The 20,557-nt window shown below is 51.7% G+C and overlaps 1 pseudogene; it reads right to left on the bottom strand.

The window, feature by feature from the left end:
* Window positions 1-5,219: 5,219 nt before the first annotated feature.
* LOC144275001 (von Willebrand factor A domain-containing protein 5A-like) overlaps window positions 5,220-20,557 on the bottom strand; it is a 51,694-nt pseudogene continuing 36,356 nt past the window's right edge.

The raw sequence follows: 20,557 nt of genomic DNA, 5'->3' as shown, positions 1-20,557 counted from the left end.
AAAGTGGGGGGAAAAATATTATTTTAATAGTCTTGTGATGGATTTGGAGTTGCCTGTTGTAGCCTGATCTATGAATCGTATATTAATTATATTGATTACTTAAGAATTCCCAGTTTTCACTCTGAGGTATTGAAGGTTCTTGTCCCAGTATCAGGCCCAGTGTTATTAAAGTTACTGTTCAGTTGGGAACCCCGATGTCCACGGTTGCAACACTCACACTTTAGGAACCCTTCTGTCTTTGTAATCATTTATTAATACGTTCAGCAAAGTCACAAACACTCTAACCCAGCAAGGTAGACTGAAATAATACATACTGTACATGTGAACATCCATATACTCCCACCATCCCTTGCAGAACAACCAGAAATGTTAGCCATTATCTTCCTCATCACCATCACCTTTCTCATTAGCACCAGTGGCCATCATCCTGGCACCTCCCAAGGGCTACATCTCTCTCTCCCCCTGCACACAGTCTGGGATACAACTTTTATAATATGTTATGTCAGGGGTAGTCAATAGGTGGACTGTGGGCCAAATCCGGACTGCCAGATGTTTTTGAATGGACTTCAAAATCTTTTAAATTACTTGTTGTTTTTATTATTGTTACTATGGTGTGAAAAATGTTTCTCTGAAGTCTGGACCTTGACTATACCTTGACTAAGAAATTTGGACCTTGACAAAAAATAATTAACAACCCCAGTCTTACAGGATACAGGCCTGTAGGTTCATTGCATTACTGCTGAATAAAATAAATGCTAAAGCGAGCTCTATGGGCTACACTGTAGAAGTCTGTGAATACTGTATGATGCTTGTCTGAATATTGTACAGATGTTTTTGTATGCACCTATTGGGTTAATTCAACAGCCGGGTGTCCAGGAAACGACCTAGGAAGATGGACAATAGCTCAGAGAAGAGCTCCTCTGCAAACACCAAGGACAATTAACCGTGACATGCTACCTCTGCCCACCCATGGTGGGCCTGCTAGCCCAGCTTTCCCAGGACTGCATCCCTCCTGAATAGAGGAGAGCCTGGTTTGTTGAGATGGTTTAGAGGGTGCAATTGCCTCCTGACCTCCAGAGGCTGGGGGGTTCTTCGAGGAAGCATAGCCTGCCTTGTCTCTTGCTGTGCTGTGTTCCTACTGTTAAGATTAAACAACACTGTTTTAAGAAGGCTGTTTTGGGTCACTGTTATCACCGCAGGTCACGGGTCCCCAGGTGGACATGCACTTGTACCGAGTGCAGTCAGACCTGCTGAGTAATGCTGGATGATTTTAAATTTGGTTTAGAAAGAGCTCAGCAGACCATGGCTTGCCAGACCTCACCCACTGATTGTCAAATTTCTCAGATTTACTGTAAAAGAAAAATAATAATGCAGCCAGCTCTTGGGGCGGGGGAGGGGGAGTGGGGAGAGCAGCTTTGGGGGATGCCACAAAATGAGAGAATGATTTTGCAAGGTTTTGAGAAAGACGTGGCTGAACAGAGATCAGCTTTCAGAAGAGCAAGGGAACCTGCCAAGGAGCGAGGGCTCAAATATTTGATAAAGTTTCCAGCTCAGTTTCATGTCAGGGCTCGTGAGGAAGTGCATCAGTTCCAAAAGCCACAAGGCTCGGAACATTTTGTAACTAGCCTAAAATGAATCAAGTCCCTGTTCTGTTCTAAACCACGTTTACTTGGCCTCCGTTGATGATATTGCAATCTTCAGAAATGCATGGGCAGGGCATAAGGCTCACAGAGAAATTGTGCTGAAGAGACTCAAAGGGTTTGTCCACTGCAAAGAAAAACCCACGGCTGGCCCATGCCAGCTGACTCAGGCTCGCAGGGCTCGGCTTGTGGGGCTGTTTCATTGCAGTGTAGACTTCTGGGCTCGGGCTGGAGTCCAAGCTCTGGGACCCTCCAATCTTGCCGGGTCCTAGAGCCTGTGTTCTAGCCTGAGCCTGGAAGTCTACACTGCAATGAAACAGCCTCACAAGCCCGAGTCGGCTGGCATGGGCCAGCTGCGGGTGTCTAATTGCTGTATAGACATACCCAAAGGTGCCGGTCTCACAGTAAAAGTGTCAAAATGCAAGATAGGGCGAAAGTCCCTTATCCAGGCCATTGGCAGGATGGGGCCAGATTTGCCAGAAACCCTTACAAGTGGACTCCATTGTTAACTGGCCTGTACCCTGAACCAAAAAGCAAATTCAGTCTTTTAGAGGCTTGCCGAATTATTACCAAAGACTCGTGGAAGGTTTCAGCAACATTGCGACTGTGATGACAATGTCTGCAAAAAGACACAGCCTGCCAAGGTGGTTTTGACTACAGCCTGTCAGGAGGGCTTTGCTCAAGTGAAAAGACTTCTGTCAGTGACACTGGCTCCAGCCGGTCCAAATTTCGATAAAATGTTTGAACTCTGCACAGATTCATCAAGTATAGGCCTGGGAGCCGCACTGATGCAAGCAGGCAAGGGCAATAAGAAGCGTCCTATTGCTTTTTTTAAGTAAACAACTGACCCATCACTGAACAAAATTACTCAGTCATCAAAAGGAAATATGCAGTTGTGGGGCAACTAAGGCTATAGCTACTGCCCAGGAAGTTCAGAGTCCTAACAGACCATTCTCCACTGGCAGGGCTTCACGGAACAGAAGGTACCAGCTCCAGACTGCAACGCTGGAGTCCAGACATTCATGAGTACAGTATGGAAACTGCACACGTGAAGGGCAAGGAAAATGTGTGACAGAAGCACTGTCCAGGCACGAGGGTTCTGAGGCAACGCATGTGGATTAGCCAGTGGCTAACCCTACTGCCTCAGTGAGAGTGGGGGAGGTGTGAGCCAGGAATCCCATGGTGCCAAGCGGCAGAGGGGTTGCCTAGGGTTTTATGGGAAGCCCCTGAGTTGGATATCTGCATAACTCTTCACTCAATGGTGGCATGTGAGGTCTCTACCAAGAGCCGGCAGCCCACTAGGCATCCTAATCGGTGTGAAATGTGGGTGTGGATAATATTGAAGGAGTCGTGTGTCCATACTCAAAACAATGTCTTTAAGGTCTTGGCCTTAAGGCAGGTCATGTGGGTTGGAGGTGTTCCTACCAGGCAGGGGGTAACTGTGACCTTAAGAGCCCCTGAGTCAGCAAAGGGCCCTCTAGACTGTAACTCGCAACAGGCCTGACACACTCACTACACCCAACACACTGTTGACGTCATGTGTATCTAAGCGGTGTCACGTTAGGTATCGTATGCAAAACGGTGACGCTGCTCCTGAAAATCCTTGTGTTCTGTGTGTACGGGTTGTGTATAGCAAATTATGTATATGTGCGGGAAATATGTTCTTAAAATGGCATTTGGAGGCCGTACATTATCCAGGTCTGCCCTAGACAAAGGAATATGGATTTACCTGTCTGATCAGCTTAATTACAGGGAGAGGACAATAAAAGGACATTTCCATATAAGGTAAACAAAGCAATCAAGCTAATAAGTGATGGAGGAAACAATGTAGTGAGCACACTGGGGGTCCGAATCTGCACCTCAAGGAAATCTTTCTAACTTGTGAGACAGACAATGGACTTTGGAAAATACAAGCAGGAGCAAAAAGCCATTCTAGTTATCCCTCAGTCTGGGGACAAAGATAACAGCACCCTCTGATTCTGTGGAAGTTGGATCCCTGGCCTGGAGGGCTAAAGATGCTGGTAACTTGATGTGAGTGAGAAAACTGCTTAGGCAAAGATTGTAACTTATTAAGATTTAAGTTTTAGTCACTAGAAAGCATGGTTTGGTTTGGTTTGTTTGTAACCAGACCTGTATCTTTTTCTCTTGCTTAGTATCATTTACATTTCTGTTCTTTGTTAATAAACTTATCCTTAGTTTTACTATAAACCAATTCAGTGCTGTGATCTTGAAGTGAAGTGCGAGTCTTCAGCTAAACTAACAGTCTGGTGTGTGCGCTGCCTCTTTGGAATCAGTGAACTCCATAATTTCTGAGTGTGCAGTGACAGGGACTAGACACTGCAGGGATATGTCTTTGGGGAACTCAGGAACTGGAGGTCAGTGATGGCTACCTGCAAGGCAAGGTTAAGATTGGCAGAATCTCGAGGAGTTTACTATGAAGCAGTCAGATGGGTGTGGGAGGGAGCAACACACAGTCTAACCTCCAGCAAAGCTCACTCTTGCTAAAGCGGAGGGGTGACACAGTGGCTTATGGTTCTGAGTTCCCTGAGCAGACCCTTATCTCCCTGTCTGGACAGGCAGGCATTGTGTATTGTACGCCTCTTGGTGTAGGCCTATTTGCATACTGAGCCAGATGCAAATTGAGAGAGTGCAAAATCTACAAAGTAAATCTGCAGGGTGAAACAAAGAGTGGAGGGGGTGTCCTGTTTGTGAATAGGATCAAAGGATTGGGCTGGTGTATCAGGGAGTGCAAAGAAACTCACTGAGTCCTTCCCCTGGGAGAAAAAGTGACCGCTCATTTATTTCATGAAAGCAGGGTCCCAGCCAGCCTGACTGTAAAGCGCTGCAAGGATCCAGGGTGAGAAATACTCTACAAGACACAAGAGTATCTTGGGAATTAAGTCTAGGCTCTAGAATGTATGTTATGTATATAACCCTTTATTTCCATTACTTCTACTTTCTGCTATTTGGATCTCTGTGCTTTGTTCAATTAACATCTACTTGTTTAAACTATAAACGTATCTAAGTGCTGTGTGTTAAGCGGAGCGGTGCTCTAAGGTAGAACTGATAACCTGGGCTTCACTGATCCTTTGGGAGCAGCCAATCTGTGACTACCGCAAGTGTCCAGTGGACAAGGGGCTGGATGCTCCAGGGAGATGCTCGGGGGTTGGAGAGTGTCTATCACTAACCTGCAGAGTGACAGTGGGGCCTGCATAGGCCTAGGGGGAGTGCATGTGTTGCCCTTGGTCGGTGGAGATGGGGCGTTGACCCCCGGCAGGCACAGTCAGGGTCAAGAGGTTGTGTCAGTTTTATTACGGTAGCACCTTGAAACTCTATTCACCCAAAATGACTTGCCCAAATTGTGGGAGTTGTGAAAAGAACTCAGTGCTGTACAGTGCAAGGTACCATCAGCAAGGATACTGGACGGTAGCACACTTTTTTTCTCCCCAACATTCTTCTCAAGGCCGCCTGCACCTCTTTGTTCCTCAGGCTGTAGATAACGGGGTTCAGCACAGGCATGAGGACAATGTACACCAGGCCGAATGGCCTGTCTCTGCCCCCTCCATAACTTGACTTGGGTCAGAAATTGATAACACTCACGGATCCATAGAATACAGTCACCACCACGAGGTGTGAGGAGCAGGTGGAGAAGGCTTTGCGCCTTCCCTCAGCAGAAGACATCTTGAGGATGATGTGGGCATAAGACACAAGGATCAGCAGGCCAGGGGCCATGACCGCCAACACGACCACCACAAATATCTCCACCTTGTTCTGGTAGATGTCGGCGCAGGCCAGCTTCAGAAGAGGGGAGATGCACCACAAGAAGTGATGAATCTCAAATCACTAACATCTGGGTCAGAGGAGCAATGGGTCAGAGGAGACTTAAGTGTATAAAATAATGACTGGTGTAGAGGCGGTAGATTAGGTTCTTCTGTTCTCCCTGTCTCATAACACAAGAACAAGGGGACTGTGACCCAGGAACCCCCTTGGTGCCAAGTGGCAGAGGGCATAGGTTTTTACAGCGATCCATTGGGTTGGATATCTGCATAATGCCAAAGGGTGACATGTGAGATTACGAAGAGCCAGCTGCCCACTGGTCATCATAATCACTGCAAAATGTATGTACGGATAATATTTAAGGAGTTATGGTATCTATACTAGGCAAAGAAAAAACACTAAATCCTTCACTTGGGAGGCAACTGACAGTGTATTTGCTTCAGGAAACCTGGGTCATGGCCAAGGCTAGCTGTAATGCTCTGCAAGCATTTTAGGGTGAGCAATATTCTGCAAGACGTGAGAGTCTCCTGTTAATCAAGTCTGGGCTCCAGAACGCAGGGTATGATTTTGTTTTATATGTAACCATTTGTTCCCAATACTTTTACTTGCTGCTACTTGACTCTCTGTGGTTTGGTAAATAACGTCAGACTTCTTTTGACTGTAACCATATCTTAGTGCTGTGTGTCAAGCAGAGCCATGATCTGAGGTGGACCTGGCTCGGGTGTTGGAGCGAGCCTGTCGCTAACCTGTACAGTAACAGTGGGGCCTGCATAGGCCTAGAAGGGAGTGCTTGTGTCACCCATGACCAGTGGATTTGGGGAGCTGACCCCCGGCAGGCACAGACTTGGCTTCCCCACGCTAAGGGCAGGTGGCAGTGGGTACCGCACAACCCCAGGCACCCACAAGAAACATCACAGGGACATACAATAAAATTAAAAGATGGCAAATTCTGAACCAATAAATACCTTTTCCTACGATGTGTGATTAGACTGTAATCATGAAAGCGGGACTGGACATTTGTATGGCTAACAAGAATAGCCAGAGTTATCATATGTAATGATGATAATTCCTATTACTCTAAGCAGCAGGTTGTTTTTCTCTAGGGCCCAGACAGAGACTCTCAGCTCTTCTGCTGCAAAAACAAGACAACCCTGAGTAGAGGCTGAGGACATTAGGTTTGAAACCGCTCCACACACAATGTGTATCCCCAAATCGGGTAAAGACTGTGTATCGTTACCCCTTTTTGACCAGAGTGGCAAGGCAAAGTTTGGAGCCATGGGGATGTCCCCACTGGAAGTAGAAATTGATGGAGTCTGGTATTTTCTTTGATCTCATTTATTGACAAGGAATGTACAAAGTCCAACTTCTCTGAATGCATGAGAAACCAAGAACAAAAGGAGCAGCTTCTTTGCTTACTGCCCCAAGTCTCGTTAGCCACCTCATTAGATCCAAACACTCACTTTTTCCAGGCTCGCCCTGGGCTACTGCTTGGCTTTTTTCCCCTCTTGCTCTCTCTCTCTCTCTCTCTCTCTTTCAGCAAAGCCCTTCTGCCCACTCAGTCCAAATTCCTGGGCAGGTTCACACACCTCTTTATCTTAGGCGGGGGAGGGGGCTTCTGCTTAACTCATCCTGACAGGTATGTGACTAGAAGGGTGTGTTCACACATCAGTTAGAATACGTTTTTTAACTCAACCATAACGAGGTTTCGTCCAGCTCATTAGAACATCCCCCACCTCAGCGGAGGCTCAGGCTAGTCACCCAGGCTTGGCCCCACCCTACAATGTTCACCCAGCTATTTTTAGCACGCTAGCACAAGCCCTGCTAGGACGAGTCTGCCTGCCTAGGCTGGGAGGCTCACCTTCAGCTGCCGTGTAGACGTACCCTCAATGGTTCAACTACTGTCATGCCTTCAATTAGTTCCTGTGTATTAATTTGAATCGGAGTCCTAAGAATTCAAGTACTACTCAATGGGTAGAATTTTCAAAAGCGCCCAAGTGACCTCAGAGCCTGCGTTCCCCTTTCAGAAGGCCCTAAGGACTGGGGAATCTGTGTCTCATTGAAAGTCAATGTGATTTATGCTTCTAAGTCAGCTAGGCACTTTTGGAAATTTTACCCCATGTGCTTCAGGATGAAAGATGCTGGCACTTGTCAGATATGTCATGACTAGCATTTCCTCCACGCCTAACTGCTGTTTTTTTTACTTGACATTGGTTTTGTTGTTTGTTGCTGCTGCTGTAGCAAAGAGGTTGTGTCAACAAAAATCATTCACATAATTTATTTTACTTTGTTAGCCATTAATCTGTTTAGGGTCTGATGCACTGGGTCTTAGGGAATGTCTACACTGCAAAGTAAGCCCAAACTCAGACTCAGGCTTGAGGATTTCAGTCTGACAAACGCACATTCAACCGCCATTCTACACCTACTGAGAATATAATTAAACCTTCTTTTGCCAGGGCCTCTGTGATCAGGATCCTGTTTCATAAGCCCAGGCAAAAGGGGGTACATGGGATCCCCTAGAATAACCGTGGGAACAATGACTCCATTTATGACATTGTCATTTGGAAAAGTGTTTCGGCCTGTCCGTGAAGGTAGACACCTGGCTGACGGAAAACCCTGGCATCATGAACTTTTCCCGTGCAGCCCACGTTGGCGTCCATAAATTGCCCTCTGTGGTCCCCAAGGGCCTGCATGCCCATGGAGTAGTACCCTTTGCAGTGTATGTACTCCTGCTCCTTGAGGAGGGCAAGCAGTGGGCTCATGAGTCCCATCAGTGGCCCCAGTGCAGTGGGGAAACCCCATTCTCTCCAAGCCTGCAGTTTATGCCCCCACCTTTGGATAACCCACACACCTGATCGCCTCAGAAACCTCGGCCACCACTTTACCGTCCAGTCAACTTTCCAACCCCAAACTGGTTAGCAACGGACCTGTAGGACTCTGGGGTGTAGAAACCCACTTTTGAACAGGAATGGCTTCCTTCGCATATATGTCATGGTGCTGAAGGGTCTGGGCAAGCTGCTCACAAGGCTCCAGAAATCTAGCTTTCTTCATGAGCAAGTTCTAATCATCCCAGATCCGCATGACTATGGGGTCCCACTGGTCTGTGCTTGTGGCCCTGCTCCAGAAGCGCCGGTCTACACAGGGGGCATCAGCAGCTCTCCCGAGAGCTGTGAGCACCATCAGCCAGTTTGAGTCTGACAGGTCTGTTTCACCCCCCCGTCCCCGACAGATGCCTTCTTCAGCAGGTCAGAAAATGCCCCCGAAACGTCCACCAGCACTTCATGGACTCTCTGCCCATTGCATGAAACAGGAGTGAAAGCACAAGCAAGACAAGTGCTTCAAACGCTAACTCCTCCCTGTTGCTGGCTCCAGCCGTCGGGCACGTGTAGACTCAAAAGACAACTCGGCCAGATGCCTTGGCAGGATGCAACAGCTTCCGGTAAAGTGCCACGGGATGGACAGTCAAGTTTTCCCACAGGGCATCACAAAGGGCTAGAACGGCTACCGCTGGGGAGGGTGCTAGGAAACCTGGCACAGGCTGGTTTGACTTAGGTTTGCGTAGTGCAGCACAGATGCCTGAGCATTGGCGTGAGGCCCGGGTCCAGAAATTCTAAACCTAAGCTTAATATGCAGTGTGACGAAGTGGGACTGTTCTCAGTGTTTCCTCTGAATAGTGTGGGGTGCCTCAGTTTCCCCTATGCAGTTCTTAAGTATCTAGATGGCGGGATAAGGGTGTATGATCGTTGCAGAGCCCTAGAGGGCAGGTGTGTGCAGGGGTCTGGACACGGAGAATGGCCAACACCCTGTTTCCTGGCAACTGATGGACGGGCCCTTCCCGCCCCCCCCCCCAAGGTGAGAGCTAAAGGGTTGGAGAACAAAGGAATCAGGTGACCTCCTGGCCCAGGAAAGGAACAAAGCCCAGAGGAGGAGGGGCTGGAGGGAGTTTCAGTTTGGGGCTGCTGGGGAGTGGAGTGAAGTGCAGACGTGGTTGTCTGGCTCACTGACCCCCAGAATGGACCCAGCTGAGGGGTCCTGTTCTCTGCACCTACAAGCTCTGTTTTGGACCATGTTCCTGTCATCTAATAAACCTTCTGTTTTACTGGCTGGCTGAGAGTCATGTCTGACTGCGGAGTTGGGATGCAGGACCCTCTGGCTTCCCCAGGACAACGCCTGGGCGGACTCGCTGTGAGAAGCGCACGGAGGGGCAGGGGATGCTGAATGCTCCGAGGTCAGACCCAGGAAGGTGGAAGCTGTGTGAGCTGCGTGTCCTGCAGACAGTCTGCTCCCAGAAAGGAGACTTCCCCAGAGTCCTGACTGGCTTCGTAGGGAGCAGTTCCAGAGCATCGCCCGGGGACTCCGTGACACCCTGTCCAAGGGATGGACCCCTTTCTCCAAGACCAGGGAGGTGGCAGAGCACAGACTGGTTTATGACATATACGAAACCTTTGCTGGTCAGCCCTGAACTCTGAATTCCATGATTCATCTTCTTCTGACACTTAATAGCTTTTCTATTTTAGCTGTAGCGATTCTTCAGACGCTCGGGCAAAAGGCAATCCCGCTTCCACATGGCATGTCAATTTCTCACTCTCTAAAGTGGGGATAATCCTGACCCACATTCAGAAAGTGGTTGATCTTCTCTCTTTCTTCCCAAGTCCCTGCCCTCCTTGCCCAGCCCCGGCCTCTGTCCTGTTCCCCAAACTTCCATGCCCATGTGAGTGCTTGTCTCACCCCCCTCCTCAACCTGCAAGGTCTCCTGCCAGCAAAGGAAAGGTGCATTCTGCAGATCTGGAGCTGCATTCGCATGTCCTGAGGGCTGTCCTGCACCATGGTCACCATGAGCAGGTAGGTCATCAACCTCCATCTGTGCCCCAGGTGCAGGCTGGCCTCTGGTTCCTGCTCCCTCAGGCACCTGGAGATGCTGAAATAGGGCTGGGGTTGGCGGAGCAGGAGAACACCCCATGAGGTTAAGAAAAGGCAGTGAGAGCCTTTTCCCTCCCTGGGAGATTACGGTGTCCCTCTGTGGGGACTCCCTTCCTGGCAGATACTGTGCTTTCGTTCCTCGACACTGCCAGGAGGCTCAGCTCCCAACCCTAGCAGCTTGGCTGTTCCATTCCCTACTGCGTACCGAAACTGCCTTTAAAGGACTATCCGAGCCCCTCCCAGGCCTGTTCCCATTGCGGGTCTCTCTCCTGGCTGAGCACAGGCTGTCCTTATATCACCCACCAGGCATGGATCCTAGTTCCATGATGCTCCTTCTCATGTGACCCCTGCACTTATTCCCTTCACCTGGGGATAGGTTCAGTTGAGCTACTACCCCTTTCATGGCCATCTCCCCCTGGGACAGCCTGAAACTGGAAACCTGTGCTCCAACAGTAACTGTTTGCTAGGAAAGGTGCTGAAGACACAATGGAAGAGGAAATCCTTTGGACTGGATTGAAATTATATCAAAGGAAAGTGAATGAGAGAAAATGACCAGCATTATCCTCCGAGCGAAAGAAATAATTGAAAGTCAGAAAGGACCATTCTGTCCATCTTCTGTGTAACACAGGTCTTAGAACGGCACCGAGTGCTTCCTCCAGAAAACCCATGACATGGAACTGAGCCAGAGCACATCTTCTGGAAAGACATCGACATGCATTAGAACCAGCTGGTCAGAAACAATCTTTCTTCTGCAGCGATGTGAAGTTAAAGGGCAGGGAGAAGAAGAAAACCTCGACTCGGGTTGTTACTGGAGCTGAAGCAGAGAGGCCAGGACAAACACGGCTAGGGCCCAGGACTGACTATCAGAAGATCTGCCGTTTTCTCTTCCTGGCTCTTTGACCATGAGCAAAACTCTTTGCTTCTGTGTGCCTCAGTTTCCACAACTATAAATAAAGCTACTCAAGGTTATGGTTTTTTCCCTCCTGTTTTGCAAGCTGGGGCACTTAGATACATTTGGGGCCTGCTATGGTACCAGTCTAGAGTGTATCTCTATGCTGATGACCCCCACATGTAGATCAGACCCGATGGATAACACAAGCTCCTAATGACAGGCTTCAGAGTAGCAGCCATGTTAGTCTGTATTCGCAAAAAGAAAAGGAGTACTTGTGGCACCTTAGAGACTAACCAATTTATTTGAGCATAAGCTTTCGTGAGCTACAGATCACTTCATCGGATGCATAAAGTGAGCTGTAGCTCATGAAAGCTTATGCTCAAATAAATTGGTTCGTCTCTAAGGTGCCAAAAGTACTCCTTTTCTTTTTACAAGCTCCTAAGTTTGTTCTGTGCTTAGCCCCAGGGGAGCAGTTGGGCTGGGTGGCCTTTTCTCGCTGTGCTATGTGGAGCAGGTTCTGGGCACTAGGGATATAAAGAGATTCTCAGGGACTAATTCTTGAAAATAAATATCAATCAACAGCACCCCAGTATAAAATCACTGCTGCTAACATTGGTGGGTGATAAAATAGTAGCAGAGTGGTAATTAATGATGAGGAGAGGGCAGTGACACAGAGCAATCGGATCCCTTGATAAGCTGGACCCATTCAAAGACAACAAGTTTGAAAAGAACCAATTGAAGGGTCCTATACCTACCAACAAAGCATGCAGGCCACACCTACAGAAGGGGGAAGTGTATCCAGGAAAGCACTGACTGTGAAGAGGATTTCGGGGCCATGCTGGGCAAGCCATTCAACATGAGCACCCAGGGGGATACTGTGGTGGACAGGGCTAAAGCCATCATTAGATGTATGAAAAGAGCAGTGAGGAGCATAGGGAGGTGACACACTATGAGGAAGACTGATCATGGAGTCCTGCATCCAGTCTTGGCATCCACCTTTGAAAAAAAATTTTGAAATATTGGAGTTGGGGCAGCAAAAAGCAATGAAACATTTTGAGGGCTGGAGAAAAATGCCTGCCAGTGAGCTATTGAAAGAGCTCAGCCTGTTTAGATGATAAAAAAGATCGGGAGGTGACGTCATTGAAGTGTTGAAGTGACTTCATGGAGAGAAAATATCGGGTATTAAAGGGCTCATTAATCTAGCCAAGAAAAGCACAACAAGACCCAGTGGCTGGAAACTTAAGAGACCAATTTGTATTCGAAAGAGGGCACACATATTCAACGGTGAGGATGAATCACCAAAGGAACAAACTAGAAAGGGATGTGGTGGGAATTCCCCACCTCTTGATGTCTTCTAATGAAGACGAGATACCTTTCTGGAACGTCTGCAGTCAAAAACTAGCTACTATGCTCTCCAGAAAGCATGTGATATGCAGGGGGTCAGATGACATGCTCTAATTGTCTCTTCTGTCCATAAAGTCTGCTCATTTATGAAAAACTGAGCGTAGCATGGGGAGAAGCCTCTGATGTTTACTGTGTTCGGCTTGAGCCCCGAACAATGAACGTTCATTGCGTGGGGTGATCCAGGGGAAGCGGCTGAAACATCCAGTGTGGCTGTACAGGGGCAGGACATCAGCACTGCAGGGGAGGGGTGGGTTTGGCATTGACATCACAAGGGCCTTTGGCAGGACCTCAGCCTATTGGACAAAGGTGGTGGGGAGGCGATGATCTCACAGAGAGATCTTGACATCAGCCAGGCAGGACAGGGGTGCAGGACAGGGGCAACCTCGGAGATCCCTGTGGCTTTGCTTCAGCACGTCTCCTTCTCGAGGTCTCTCCTGGAGGACTGAGAGAGCATTCACTTGCACGTTCGTGAGCGCAAGGAGGACCCTCTTCGGAGTTTTCTCCTTTTCTTTTAGTGGTTTTGCTCGAAAACAGACGTCCCTGTATAGAAGGTAAGAGCCTCGGAGATGTTTGGAACCTGTTCAGTCTTATCCATCAAGAGCCGGCTGACTTTTAGGAAAGGAAAACACTAGATTGTGGGGGCAGCATTTTATTTCCGACCTAGGACTTTGTTCCTTCCAGTTACTGGGACCATTGGGGTTTCTCCTTTTTGTTTTCTCTTTTCCTCTGTCCCTCCTACCTTTCTCTTCTTGCTTCCTTTGTGCTTTTCCTCTGCTCTCCTCCCACCACCAGGAGCTCTGTGTGTGGAGCGGGGACTGGGGCGGGGGGGGGGAAGCGGGTTGTGGGAGGCCCACACAGAGGGGTGAGACTGGAATAGTGCTCCTAGAGTGATCCCCTCGGTGTTAACCAGGGCCATTCTTTGGGCTATTTGATGAGAACCCTTAGCCTCCCACCCCTCAAAGTCTCGCAAAAAGAACAGGAGGACTTGTGGCACCTTTAGAGACTAACCAATTTATTTGAGCATAAGCTTTCGTGAGCTACAGCTGTCATGAGCTACAGATGCATCCGATGAAGTGAGCTGGAGCTCACAAAAGCTTATGCTCAAATAAATTCGTTAGTCTCTAAGGTGCCACAAGTACTCCCTTTTCTTTTTGCTAGATCATAGTGTCTCCCCTTTGTGAATGACGAGACAGTTAAATGCACTGTGACAAACAGGAGATGCTCTTGTTTTGCAAGCAAATATTTTTGCAAAGAATTTTCATCCTACTTCTTATGATTTCAAGAAAGAAAGTGGTTTCGTCTGAATGGATTCTCTGACAGAAAACGGTTTCCATGAAAATGTTCACACCTGATTTCCTGGCCTTTATCCCTGCCTCCGGGGGGTTGTTGTCTGTTAGTTCGAACAGGAGTCAGGACTGTTGTCTTCTCTTTCTGGCTCCGTCACCGCTTTGCTGTGTGACACCTTGGGTAGGTCCAATGGGAATAGGGTCAATTCTCAAACTCCAGGCAGCAGGGAGCCTGGGTGAGATAAGGGATGTTAAGGCCGTCTGCGAAGGAGAAAGGGATGTTTCCAGGTGTTGAATGTCAAGAATTCTAAACTTTGCTAAAATGGCTAGTCTCGAGAAACAAGAACTAGTTGGGGCCAAACTTTAACCATTGTCTTTTTTAAAGCCCATTCAGGGATGTGAGTCCCAGAGAGCCATAGAGAGGGGGAGCAACTTGCCCAAAGTCCCACAGATCAATAGGCAGCAATGGAAGCAGGAGTGACACTCCCTCTCAAAGGCAGGGGGAGCAGACATTAGGGCCTGGTTGCAATTGCCAGCTGTGGGAGGGAGTGTGCGGCAGTGGTTAGTGAAGGGGTCCATCCATGGCTCTGACACTCAGTGTGACCCTGAGCTAGTAGCTGAGGTCCGTTTGCCATCAGTAGGGTTGGGGTCCCATGGCTACAGCCCAGTGGGTTTGGGAGGCTCCAGGAAGGTGTGTAAAGTGCTGGGATGTCAGGATCCTGGAGGCGCTGTCACCTCCGCCCTAGGGCCGTGTTCTGCACCCCCCTGCTGCTGGCTGAGTTTCTCCATCCCTTGGCAATAAGACAGACTCTTGTTTTCACAGCCAGTCGATCGCCCTCGTGTCATCACCCTGCCTGCTGGCTGGGCAGGGTAACTCCTGAGGTCACCATCCTCTCCAGCCTGCCTTGGGCTTGGAGAGTGAGGAGGAGGGCAAGGGACGTCTGCTGACCCTGAACATCCGCCATCCATTATCCCATCACTGAGAGCAAGTGAGTGGCATTCGGGTTCCTCGGTGGCTTCCCCTGTCTGTCTGGGGAGAGGCAGAAATGGGGAGAGACTATCTCCAAAGGGGGATTTCCTTTGCAAACAGCCCCCAAGAGCCCCTCACTCTTAGGCCAGGCAGGGGCTTCTCCAGAGCCGTCTCCAGTGTGTTTGGAAAGGTTCCAGCAATGGGGCTCCCAGCCCTTCCCTTGTGGGACACTGTTCCCCAGGCTGAGAGTCTCGGAGCTGGGCCAGACCCTGTCAGCTGCTGAGCCTGGAAATCAATGGGGGACGAGCAGGGCCCTGGTCTTCCTGTGCCTAGGCTCTTTGTGACTTTGACGTGGGGAATGGTTTCCCAGGAGAAGTCCAGACTCCTGGGTTCTCTTCCTTCTTTAGCCGGGTGGGAGAGTGGCCTGGGACGACAGGAGGGGGCTGCTTGTCCAGAGGAACCGGTGGTGTTTGGGACTGACCCCACTGCTCGAAAAGGATGAGAGTTCCTGGATATTGCAGCAGCAGGGATTATGAGGGGGAACGTTGGGAGCAGATCATGCAATGAACTCCTGCCCGTGTGTGTAGATGGCACTCCCTGCACTCCTGTAGGGGCAGAGGGGGCTGCTGTGGTTGGAGCAGGGAGGAGGAGGGAAGGAAAAGGCCCAGGAGTGAAAGGCTGCCTTGAGCCCAGTCTCACCCCTGCTCCCGCTCGGTTCCAGGATGGCCAGGCTCCTGCGGATGTTCAGGAGGAAGGCTCTGCAGGTGGCCCCAGAGCCTGAGGGAAGCAGCTGCCGACTTCCCAAGGGGCAGAGCAAGCCCTGCGTCCCCGCTGGCGGGGAAGCAGCTCCCATCCAGGCCAGACGGCGGAAGTGCCCGGCCTTCTGGAAAAGGACCCCGGCTCCCGGCGCAGGCGCCGAGCTGGGAGAGGCCCCGACCAGGCCCCAGTGGAGCTGGCCCAGGCTGCGGTTTGGCAGACAGGACCCAGCCCAGGAGGGGCGCCGGGCAGGGTGGCTCTGGGGCTTGTTGTGTGGGCAGCAGCGGCCCCAGGAGCCCAGCCCTCCTTCCCATCAGGAGGCATAGCCCTGCCCGGTCTCTGAGGACCTTCCAGCCCCCGCTGGCCAGGAGGGGGAAGGTCCCTGTCCCAGCACCGGCAGCTCAGCATGGGACAGCGGCAGCACCTGGGCCTCTGGCAGCAGCCAGGCTGATGGAGGCCACTGCTTTGTTCCAGGTGAGGAGCCAGGCTGGGCTGAGGGAGGGGTGAGGACGGGGATGTGAACACCCTGGGCCCAGACACTCTCCCAGTGATATGGGGGGGGGGGGTCCCCATCCCAGGTGTCTGGCCTGAGCCACGGGAACCCCACGGACAGCAGCAGCAGTCACACAGCTGCCCCTTCCGCACGGGGACCTGGGGGTGGGGGCGTGAAGAGCTGCTGCCACTTTGGTCCTTGCTGCTCCGGGGCCGGGGGAACAGGCACCTGCTCTGGAGTCCTGGCCAGTGGAAGGGGGCTCTGCTCTGGGCTTCTGTTGGGGGCTGAAGGCATCCCTGAGAGGGAGGTTTGGGGCCCGATCTGCCCTGGGTGCCTGAGGTGGGAAGGGGGGTCTGGAATCCTGCTCTGCCCACCACGCCCCTGTCCTTCCCTCCCTGGTGCAGGGACGCCCCTGGATTCGGAGCAGGAGGAAGGGGTGCACATGGCCAAAGATGAAGCTGCTCTCAAGCTCATCCGAGAGCAGCTCCAGTGCAGAGATAAGGTAGAAATGTTCCCCACCTGGGCTGGAACCAAGATTGCCCTGTCCCTTCCCAGCATCCCCACCCCCTGCCGAGGGTCTTGTCCCTCCTGATCCACCACCCCTAATGGGGCCCTTTTACATCCATGATGTGGGACCCCCAAGATGGGGGTGTTTGTCCCACAACAGCCCAGGTCGTCTCCCCCCACAGGCACTGTCCCACTTCCTGATCCTGCTTGTGTAGGAGTGGTGGGGGATTTGGACAGTAGGCGTGTCCCCACAATCCCCCATTGAAGCCTGAGCCCTGGAGCTGGTTTGGGTGGTGCAGGAAGGTCCCTAGCTAACAGGTTCTCTCTCACTATACCCCACGCCCGGTGGGTCCAGGACGAGGGGCAGCAGCTCCTGTTCCTTCAGGCCATCTACCCCGCATGTCTGGCTGCACGGGAGAGAGGGGAGGACACGCTAGAGCCGCGCTGCTGCAAGGCGGCTGTGGTGAAGAGGATCGTGGTGAGTGAGACACGCCATACGGCAGCTGGAGGGAGGAGGGAGACATGGGATTGGCAGGGGTATGGCCGGGCTCATGGGTGGGGGCTGGGTGGTGTTGGAGGGGGCAGCAGAGGACAAGGATTGCTGGGGCTGAAGACTTGGGAGAAGAGAAGGGAGAAATTGTGAGATTGGTCAGTAGTGGGCAGGGGGGGAATTGTGGGGCTGGAAGGCAGCTGAGAGTTGGGGAGAAGGAATCACATGGTTCCAGCTCGGTCGTCGGGATGGGGCTGAATGGGGGCAGTTTTGACAGGGAGGAGGAGAGAAGGGGATTGGGAGTGAGCTGGGCAGGAATCCGGGAAGGGGGACAAGTCTTATGGGCAGGAAGGAATCGGAGGAGTGGGATGTGGTGGGGGATCCTGCTGGCCATGTGGGGCACTGGCTGTGTCATCTCCTCACTGGGAGGTGTCAGTCGGGCCTGAATCTCACATGCTCCATTGTCTCCTTCGCCTCTCACAGGAGCTCATCGAGGAGCTTCCCGATGACTCGTCACCCAGCGCTGTCCTCGCTCACTCCCTGGCTGCAGTGGGCTACCTCTGGTACCGAGACAGCCCCACCCCCCACCCCGCCAGCTCCCCTCACCCCAGTGCTGCTCAGGCCCAAGGCTGGGAGTCACCGTCACTGTCCCTCCGAAGTCACCTCCCAAGAGTGGCGCCTCTGGCAGAGATGGTGGGGTGGGAAGGGTCACTCTCTCCATGACAGGGGCCTTGGAGAGGGGCTCACTCCTGGGCTCAGATACAGGAGGGGCAGCAGGCTCCAGGGAACAGGAGCTATTCCTGTCCTGCCACTGTCTGTCTGGGACGCCTTGGTCTTGTCATTCCCTAGCTAAGTGCCTCAGTTTCCATTCTCGCCAGCCTGTGCCTCTATCCCTGTGGCTTGGTGTCCGTGTTGGCGACAGTCCCACCCCTGTACTGCACAGTCTAATACCAGCTCCTCCCTCTTGCCAGCACCATGAAACCTGCCCTGGAGCCAGCCCTAGAGACCCACCTCTTGCGAGCTGCCCTTCACTCCGTCTTCACCCTGGGCACGGAAAAGGACGCCACCGGCATCCAGGTACCTCCTCGTCCTCCATCCTCCTCCTCTTCCCGTGTAGTCCTTGGTCCCTGCTCCCTTGATTTGCTGGAGCTCCACCTTTAGGGGTGGGGTAGCGGAGATGGAACAAGCTGCAGGGTTGGATCCTTCCCTCCAGCAGGGAAGAGATTACCCCTCCCTGGGGGATTTTTCTTTCTTTCTTTCTTTCTTTCTTTCTTTCTTTCTTTCTTTCTTTCTTTCTTTCTTTCTTTCTTTCTTTCTTTCTTGCTTTCTTAAGCCGTGTTTTGCCCAGCAGCCCAGCTTCCATCATAGCAACTTGGCTGTTTCATACTCTTCTGCCTACAAGGCCCTCTGCAGAGACCTGCTAAGCTCATGGATCAAAGGTCCAGAGGTCATCAATTCTTGCAAATTGCCTGCAGTGCGATGTGAAGGAGAGAGGCCGGGAGATGTTTTTGGGAGTCTCCCCAGTGCTTCCCAGAGACCCCTCTTCCCATCCTGTGGCAGGTGTAGGCCCAGGTTCCCTAACTCTGACCCATGCTTTGCAGGCTCTGCACAAAGTCATCCCAGAGGTCCTGGATGCCATGCTGGGGAACCTGCTGGCAGAGTCCCCAGACACAGACAGGCTCCACTTCATCTTGGAGGTGAGCCCCATTTTACTGTAACTCTTTGGGGGACTGGTAAGGAGAGACTGGAAGATGCATTTTCTACTCTGTCTTCCCAGCTGGGTCCCCAGGGGGCCGTCCTTGGTTGGGGAGGTCAGTGCAATGTAGTGTCAGGTCCTTCCTTCTTGAGGGACAGAGGAGAGAGCTGGGACTTCAAGCCAGAGCTCTGCCTGGTTCTGCTGAGCACTAAGCACCGGGCTCCTGGCTGTCTTGGGGAGTGAGAGTCTGAAAACCCACCCTTCCCCCACCCCTCCAACACAGAGCCCATGAGATTCGGGAGATGGTTCTCAGAGCAGAGGCACATGCTCCTTCCTAGAGAAACAGGAGGAGCCCAGGGAATCAGCCCTTCCCTCTGATCTGCTCTGAAATTCCTGGGAGGATTGTGCTCTCAATCACTCCCTACATCCCCCCAAGGATTTGCATAGCAGGGAATGGCTGAGGGTTCAGTCTCCTTTCTGGTGAACTGTTCAGGAATCAGAAGTTCTGGGAGGATGGGACCAGCCCTGACCCCGAACATTGTCCCAATCTAGAGAGACGCTGAGAAGTTGTGACCTGAAGGGTACAAGCTGCGTCCTGGGGGAAAGAATCCCCTTCTAAAGCTCTGCCATCAATGACTCAGCTATTCCCCCCTGCGCAGAATGTCTCAGGACCCTGGGGCTGGGGGCATGGGGCTCATTTGCAAAGCAGGTGCAGCTGGTCACTGTGTCTGACCTGCCTCCTTTCCCCACAGCATGTCAACCTCTGGGTCGTGTCCAGGGTGTCCCAGGAGCGAGCCAGGGCTATCAGGAGCAGCACAGCCCTGCTGAGATACACAGTCACCCTTCCTGAGTTTGACGTAAGTGAGCTCCGAGCCCAGCTTGCTGGCTCCAGGCGGAGGCGGGCTGGCTCCAATGGGCTGCAGGATCTGCTGCTGCTGCTGCCGGGGCTGTGGGTTAGGAGGGTTCTTCATGGGGAGGCAGAGTCAGAGCAGGACTGAGCTAGCTTGAGTCAAGTTCTTCTTGTCCTGGTTCAGTGTTGTCCCTGGGCCTTTAAGGGGACCATGCTCCAGCCCCTGCTTGGCATCCCAAAGCAGCTGCGGGCTCCCTTGGCAGCAGAGCAAATGAAGGGTCGATCTCAAGCTCCTGTCCACCAGCACCTCCTGCAGAGGGGCTAAAAGGAAGGAGCCCTCTGGCCCAATGGGGACAGGGAGCTGAGAGGAAAATGCTGATGGAGTCCCCTCTGCTCTCCCTTCCATTAGATCTCAGCCGAGTTCCCTCGGATGGGTCACCATGTGGCCCAGCTGGCTCTATTTGTCAGCGATCCAGACAAGGACATCAGCCAGCAGGCCAGGGAGGGGACTTACCGGCTCTACCAACTGCTGCTCCAACAGAGGGGTAAGGAACCCAGCTGGGAGACGGAACCCAATAGGGGACTAAGAGTGACCACAGGTTGATCATGGGACCCCAGACCATTTCTCTCAGACTGACCCCAGCTGGAGGACAAGTCTCTCTCTGCCTCTGTTCTTCTCCACTCCACTGTGCAGCCACCAATGGGCTTGGAAGGACACAGAAACTGCAACCAGAATGAGGAGAAAAGTCTCTCTCTCTCTCTCTCTCTCTCTCTTCCAGGCCTGACCATACATGAGGCGGAAGATCTCTGGTGCTATGACTGGCACCAGGACAGCAGGCTGTTGGGCTACAAGAACACAGCCAGAGTGGGGGAGGTAAG

This window comes from Eretmochelys imbricata, chromosome 14, assembly GCF_965152235.1.
Source record: "Eretmochelys imbricata isolate rEreImb1 chromosome 14, rEreImb1.hap1, whole genome shotgun sequence".
Classification (NCBI taxonomy): domain Eukaryota; kingdom Metazoa; phylum Chordata; order Testudines; family Cheloniidae; genus Eretmochelys; species Eretmochelys imbricata.
Note: the sequence above shows the minus strand (reverse complement) of the source record. Positions and strands in the feature narration are given on the sequence as shown.